Below are 7,208 nucleotides of genomic sequence, written 5' to 3'. Positions count from 1 at the left end.
CTGGAAAAATGGGACACCAAAAAATAACAACAATTAATTTTGAAATAGATTCACGTTTAACATTTCTTTAAAGACTCAATGTGGTCATCATGAGGAAAAACTAAAATGTGTTGATGTTTCTTAAATTCATGGTTTGGTGGTGTTTCTTACTTTGAACTTTATTTGATAAGGAAAAGGGAACTACATTTCTAATGTTAAGAGCTTCCGAATGCCTTCATCAAATCCTGGGTGCTCCCCAAGTCTGGGACAAGGTATACTGCCCACCAGGAATACTTAGAATACCTGTGTTGGGGAAGGCCCAGTCACACGATGAGAAGGGTGTGGGTATTAGGAGGCTACAGTTGAACAAGCATCTCTCAGCTTCACATCCATCTTTTGAAAATGGAAATAAAATAGAGCTTTGTTTTCCTCCCTTGGGAGAAGCTTTCTCCTGTTTAACGTTCCGGCTATACCTTGCCTGACCCATATCGAAGAAACATAAAATAGAAAATTTGTCATCTTGTCTCTTAGTTTGGAGGGGGCTTTTGGTAAATAGTAACAAAAAGTTAAGCTTATAAATGTCTAGGGAATTCAGTTCAAAGATAGAAAGTTTCCAAAGTTTACCATAATTTCGTGTTTAAAATTGTGGGCAGGTAAGGAGGGCTCAAGATATTTATTTATATTTTGAAATAACTGATTTGAATTTTCTCCTTCTGTGGATGCACATATGAAATTATGCCAGACAAAATGCACAAATCTCAGTTTCTTATATGCATAACCCCCCAAACTTGAGAGTGTTTGAAAGTCATTGTGAAGCATATAATCTTTTTAAAGGGCTACCGCATGTAGTTATGCTCAAGGTGATTCAGAATGAATGTCACTCATATTAATGCTCCATGGACAATGAAAATGAATAGAGATTTTAAAACTGTGCTCCAACTGAATTGTACTAAAGAATCTTTGTGGTGGTTCAATGTTACCTTCATGGACACCTTGGAACCCTGAACTTCAAAAGCCTAAAGAAAGGAGCTACTTCAAATTGGAGTCTATTACCAAGTCCCCACGACCGCTGGTGTTTTCCTGATGTAAGCAGTGTTCAGACTCCACACTAAAAATAGTAAGCATTTTAATAATAGTTACACTCCGAAGGCCCCGAACAGTGTACTTACAAGGACTGCAGTAAAGGGAAAATCAGTATTTATCTCTAGAATATCACAAATTGTCTTGACCTAGCTCCTTTTTTATCAACATTCCAAGCAAACTTTGGTTTAATTTTGATAGTGTGTAGGTAACAAGGAGCTCCCAAATCGTAAGTAACGATTTCACTTTTCAGTGAGCGGCTGAGGGGATGTCTGAAAATGGTTCACTATTCACTTGAGCAAAACCCCATAAAATCATGCAAATCAAGATATTCAATTCTTCATGCTCACTCGAAGAACACTCAGGCCATCAAGGATATGCTTATCTGGAAAGCCACCAGGTATCTAAAGGATGCCACTTTGCAGAAGCAATGTGTCCCATTCTGTTGTTACAGTGGTGGAGCTGTTAGGTGTGACCAGGCCAAACAGTGGGGCTAATGGCCCAAAAAATGTCCTGAATTTTTGCTGCAAATGCTTAAAAATTCAGAGAGGAATGCTGAACTAAAAGGTTTAGATGCAGGTCCTCTGGTCACAGAGCACAACCAGGCGAACAAAGCCCCCAGGATGTGGCACTGAGCTTACAGAGCTCACAGGCGCATTAACCCACACGTGGGCCAGCCCTGCCACACTGAGAGAATCCTCGCTGAAAAAGAGCAGATTGCTCCTAACCCGGGAGAGGAGGTTGCGCAGAAGAAAAGGATATCCTAGAAGAAACTAAAGAAACAAAAACTTAGAGCCTGGGTGTAAATTCAGAAAAAAGGATGCTAATTAAAGTAAAAAAAAAGAAAAGAGTAAGTGATGAACTGACATTAAGCTGCTTCTCACTAGAGCAAGTCCATCTGGTCTACCCCAGTGGCAGGGTATGCTCTGGAGAGGGGCTCATTTTGAAGGTAGGAGGATGTTTTCCTCTGAAAGGGGAGTAGACAGTGACCACCCAGCTTCCATGTGCGAAATCTGCTGATGCATGTGCTTATGTCATTTGGTTTCCACTTACAACTAAAAATGAAATACGTAAGGTATATTGCTCAGACACTGACTAAATTGACAAAAAACAGAACTTACTGTACTGATACCGAGAAAAATCATTTGTGTGAATGTGAGGAGTTGACTTTCAATATGAGGAAAAATGTGCATCATATGATCATTCCAAAAATACATGATCATTAAGTCAGTGAAATTATTTTTCTGATGATAGCAGTGGCGTGACTCATAAAGTTACACATTTCCCTTTTTGCTTGATGGCTCATACCATGAAGTCCAAAGTCACTTGGTTTTCTTTTTCTGCCAAGCATTTATTACATCTGATTTTCAAAATTGATATTTACAGACAGAGAAGGGAGGAAGAGAGAGAGAGAGAGAGAGAGAGAGAGAGAGAGAGAAATGTTGGTTTGTTGGCCCACTGATTTATGCATTTATTGGTTGATCCTCATAGGTGCCCTGACCACGGATCCGAACGGTGACCTTGGGCTATCAGGGTGACTCTCTAACCAACTGAGTCACGTGACCAGGGCCTTACACCTGATTTTTTTTTTTAACTTACAGTTTTATCTCTTTATTTCTGGTCTGCCTCACTTCAGAATGAATGCTCCGTCCCATGAATGTGGGAAACTTGCCTGTCTCGTTTACTCCAGTAGCCTCAAAACCTAACATTTTGCCCAACATGACATAAATATTTATTGACTGAGTAAGTGAATGAACTGATGAATGAACATTGAAAAGAACTGGTAAACTTCCCAGTTTATTATATAATCTTAACATAATCCTCAGACCAAAGCCAGAGTTAGCACATGCAAAAAGAATACTGGCCAGACCAAATTTATTATAGATATGAGAAGTCTAAATAAAACACTACAATAACACACACATACAACCACAAATTAATAGGATTACCCACCATGACCAAGTTGGACTTCTCTCAAAGTTTTAGGTACCTTTTTTCTTTACCTTTTGAAAAAAAATTATCAGAGTAATACAAAGGCTTGATTTTTAAACTTTCAAAAAGAACAGAAACACAAAAATTAAAAGTGAACACCTTATACATTCTTACTCCTACATTTTGTCCCACTTTCTGTATTTGCTCCATTTCCCTTATGCTTACACTTCCCAACTTTAGACAGATACACTGACATTACCAAGGTTCATAACATTTTATCCCCTTCATTTATCATAAATAAAATTCTATGCTCTGTGGCAGAAAGGAAGGCTGGTACAATAGAAAACCAGAATGACAAGCAGTGGTAAGATCATCTAGGGCAGAAGTAATTTTTAGTGAACATTCTAGTCAATGTTCAAGACGCAAAATAGAGATAAAAAATATAATTTGGGAAAAGGGTCAGAGAAATTTTAACTTATTTATTCAAAATACATGTTAGGTGATATAAACAAATAAAACAGAAACAGACTCATAGATACAGAGAACAGACTGATGGTTGCGAGAGGGAAGGGAGTTTGAGGGACTCGGTGAACAAGGTGAGGGGATTGAGAAGTATAGATTAGTGATTAGAACATAGTCATGGGCCCTGACCAGTGTGGCTTAGTTGGATGGGCATTGTCTCATAAAGAAAAGGCCACTGGTTTGATTCCTGGTCAGAGCACATGCCTGGGTTGTGGGCCCGGTCCCCAGATGGGCCACATACAAGAGGCAACCAATCAATGTTTCTTGTGTTTCTCTCCCTCTCTTTCTCCTCCCCTTCCCCTCTCTCTAAACATAAAATAAAATCTTAAAAAAAAAAGAAAATAGTCATGGGGATGTAAAGTATAGTGAAGGAAATATAGTCAATAATATTGTTCATATCTATGTGCGGTGACCTGTGGGAGGGGAGTAGAAGTAAAATGAGTTAGCGAGAACATAGAGAGGGACCCCATCTATGGCCCAGGTGCACAAGAACTGCTGAAAGCTGAGAGTGGAACAAGAAAACTAAGATAGATTTTCTGAGACCCCAGGTTCTACTATAATCATAAGGTACCCACTGCTGGAGAAATAGGAAGCATGTGGTACACAGGTAAAGAAATCAACAACAACACCCAAACCCAGATCAATTCTTGGCTAGATCAACTTGATCCCTCATGATACTAGTCTGACAGAAAAAGAGGTATATACCTATTTCTGGGCACCGATGCTATTAATTCAGTCTCTTCTGTATTTCTATGTACACTATCTAGCATCCAATCAAACAATGAGGAGGTTTCAAAAAATCAAGGCAGAAACACCCCATTGCCCAGAAGTAAAACACTAAACAGTGACAGGGACACTAACACAACTATGATCAACTTGTTAAAGGATCCAGTGAAAAAAGTGGATGGCATGTCTGAACAGATGATGCATTTTATTACAGAGACAGAAACTATTAACAAACAAATGGATATGCTAAGAAAAAACAGAAAAGACATATTTTCTTCAATTGTCTCAGAAGCAGACTAGATACAGCTAAAGACAAAAAAAAATCAATGAATTAAGGATAGGTTAGGAGATATTGTCCAAATTGAAACATCATGATAAGAAAAAATAAAGAATATCCAAGAGGTGTGGCATATGTACAATTAGAATACCAGAGACGAGAGAACAAGGCAGAATAAATATTTGAAGAACTAACGGCCATGAATTTTTCAAAATTAGTGAAAAACAAGATATTTAAGAAGTTCAGAAAAAACACAAGTAGGAATTTTCTTTTGCTAGGCACCTCATAGTCAAACTTCTAAGAGTAAAAGATGAATAGGAAGCTTTGAAGGTAGTCCGAGGGGGGGCATATTATATAGAGAGTCAAAGATAAAAATTACGACAAAAGTATTTTTGAATGAAAAAAGGATTATAGCATATTTATCATTAAAAACCATGTAAGTCAGAAGACAATGGAATGGTATCTTTCAGGAAATAGAAGGAAAGAAAAAAAAACTGTCAGCCCAGAATTTTATGCTTAGTGAAAATATCATTCAAAAATACAGGCAAACTAAAGATTTTTATCAAACAAAAACTGAAAGAATTTATTGTCAGAAGTCCTGCACATTAAGGCATGATGGATAAAATTCTTCAGGGGGAAACAAGATGATACCAGATGGAAATTAGGGTCTACATAAAAAAAGAAAGAGCATGAGAAATGAGAAAAGCATGGTAAATACAAATGACATTTTTTCTTAATTCTAATCTTTTAAATGAAACCCTGAGACCACAACTGCTGTTTAGTTTCATCAGAGAAGCATGAAAGGACAGTCAACGGGGGAGAGGGGAAGGGAGCGTGTACCAGCAGCATTCAAATCCTTTGTTCTGGTGACTCCTGAAATAGATGTCATTCCTGTCTTTCCCATGATTTTATTATCTGCTTGAGGTGGTGTGAGTTGGATTATCTAACTTGCCGCCCTCTTTGATCAATATTTGCAGCAATGTACCCTGGGTGAGATCAGATCTGCCCAGTTTTTGAATGTTCAATAAAAATAAAGGAAAAAGGAACTAAGCTAAGGTTTACATAGACTAGAGATGACCCAGGTGTTGAAACTGTCAGACTACCAGACTTAATAACCTAAACTGGGCATTGCTTTTCCAAATACGGTATTTTTAAGATTTAGAAAATTGGGTTAAAGACATTGTGTGCTTATGTCTTGCTGATTCCATAGACCTAGACCATATGCTTATTGGTTAGTTTCCCTGAAGGTGATATAGCTCCCACTAACAATTATCTTAGAAAAAAAGTGCATTTTTGAGGCATAAAGAAAAATAGAGGACATGAAGGATATGGGTGGATTTTAGAAAGAAGTAGGAGGAAAAATAAGCCTTCTTTTTGAGGCTAGAGAGCCAGTCGGCCTACATTCTGAGGTGGACAGGTACCAGCAGTGATTTCAGTGGTAGAGTTGTGAATGAGCCCTCCAGCCATGGATGCATTACATGAGCAGAGCAAGAAGTTGGCCCTGTTAAGAAGAAACCTTGGGACATATTTGGGCTTGTGTGACGGGTATAAGTTGTTACTATTGCACTGCCCTTCCGCAATCCCATTAAAAGTTACAGACCCATCTCCTCTATGACAAATCACCCATAGTGTGTTCCGTACTTCGACAAAGTGGCCTTGACCTTGAGCGTCTATTGGTGGTAGCACATTGTGATCCCCAAGAAAGAGTTCAGTAGCCACTGGTTCAGCTATCTTAGAGTTACAAGGAGCAGAGTCTGCAGTGGAGGAAGTTCAGGAGCAGCCAGTTCCTGAGCACACACAAGGCAATACCCTGGACAATGCCCAGAAGCTGATGAGGAGTGCACTTCCCTTCACTGAGTGCCCCTGGAAGCAGAGACTTGGATTCAGGTAATTCCTTGGAGCTGATCCCGGGGAGAAGAGGGAGGGAGCAGATAGAGTGAGACAGAGCAGGCAGATGTGTATAGCAGGGCAAATGGGGGTATTTGTTTCCTTTTCCTCTGGTCCAGATCATTCTCCCCCAATTATTCAAGGAGCAGGAAAAGATTCTCTCTCTCTCTCTCTCTCTCTCTCTCTCTCTCTCTCTCTCTCTCTCTCACACACACACACACACACACACACACACACAGTTGAATTATTTGGATTTTGAGCTCTTGAGTTGACTTTTTTAAATCGACAGCAGAGGCAACAATTTTGAGACATGTTTTTCAACTCCATGAGCCCGATGCTTAAAATAAAAAGAGTAAAATGTTGGCTCTTAAAAATCAGGGCCAAGCTGAAGGAGTCCGAGTGTGGAATTTCACCATAAAACTTTTGAGTCAGTTTGCGATCGATGTGGGTGAACATAAGAGGTGTTTTTCCATCCAAAGGGTATAGAAGGGAGGAGCCATGTCTGTGTACTTTAGCATCTGCCTGAGTCCTTGGGAGGGTTCCTAAACAACCCCTGCTGGTGGTGGGCTAAGGTGAGGCTCAGGGAAAGAAACCACCAACAGGGTTAAGACACTCCAGGACTCAGAAGACGCCAGCTTCAGAATGAAGTGAACAGTCTAGCGGGGGGCCTAAGAGGGAGGATGATCTTAGGCCCCCCACTAAGAGTGGGGGGGTGGGCCTGAGGGAAGCCAGCTTCATGTTGATCTTACCCTCTCCAGTGTACACTGGGAAGATCGGTGGTGTGGCACATGGAAGTGCTAAGTTT

General features: G+C 39.7%; 1 pseudogene; it reads left to right on the top strand.

The window, feature by feature from the left end:
- The first annotated feature begins 1,337 nt into the window (after positions 1–1,337).
- LOC123819622 lies at positions 1,338–1,852 on the top strand (annotated as a pseudogene).
- The last annotated feature ends 5,356 nt before the right edge of the window (positions 1,853–7,208 follow it).

Source organism: Phyllostomus hastatus, unplaced genomic scaffold, assembly GCF_019186645.2.
Source record: "Phyllostomus hastatus isolate PE091 unplaced genomic scaffold, TTU_PhHast_1.1 phas_contig_34, whole genome shotgun sequence".
In the NCBI taxonomy this organism is placed as follows: Eukaryota; Metazoa; Chordata; class Mammalia; order Chiroptera; family Phyllostomidae; genus Phyllostomus; species Phyllostomus hastatus.
The sequence above is the reverse complement of the archived record's forward strand: the minus strand, read 5'-3'. Positions and strand labels throughout refer to the sequence as shown.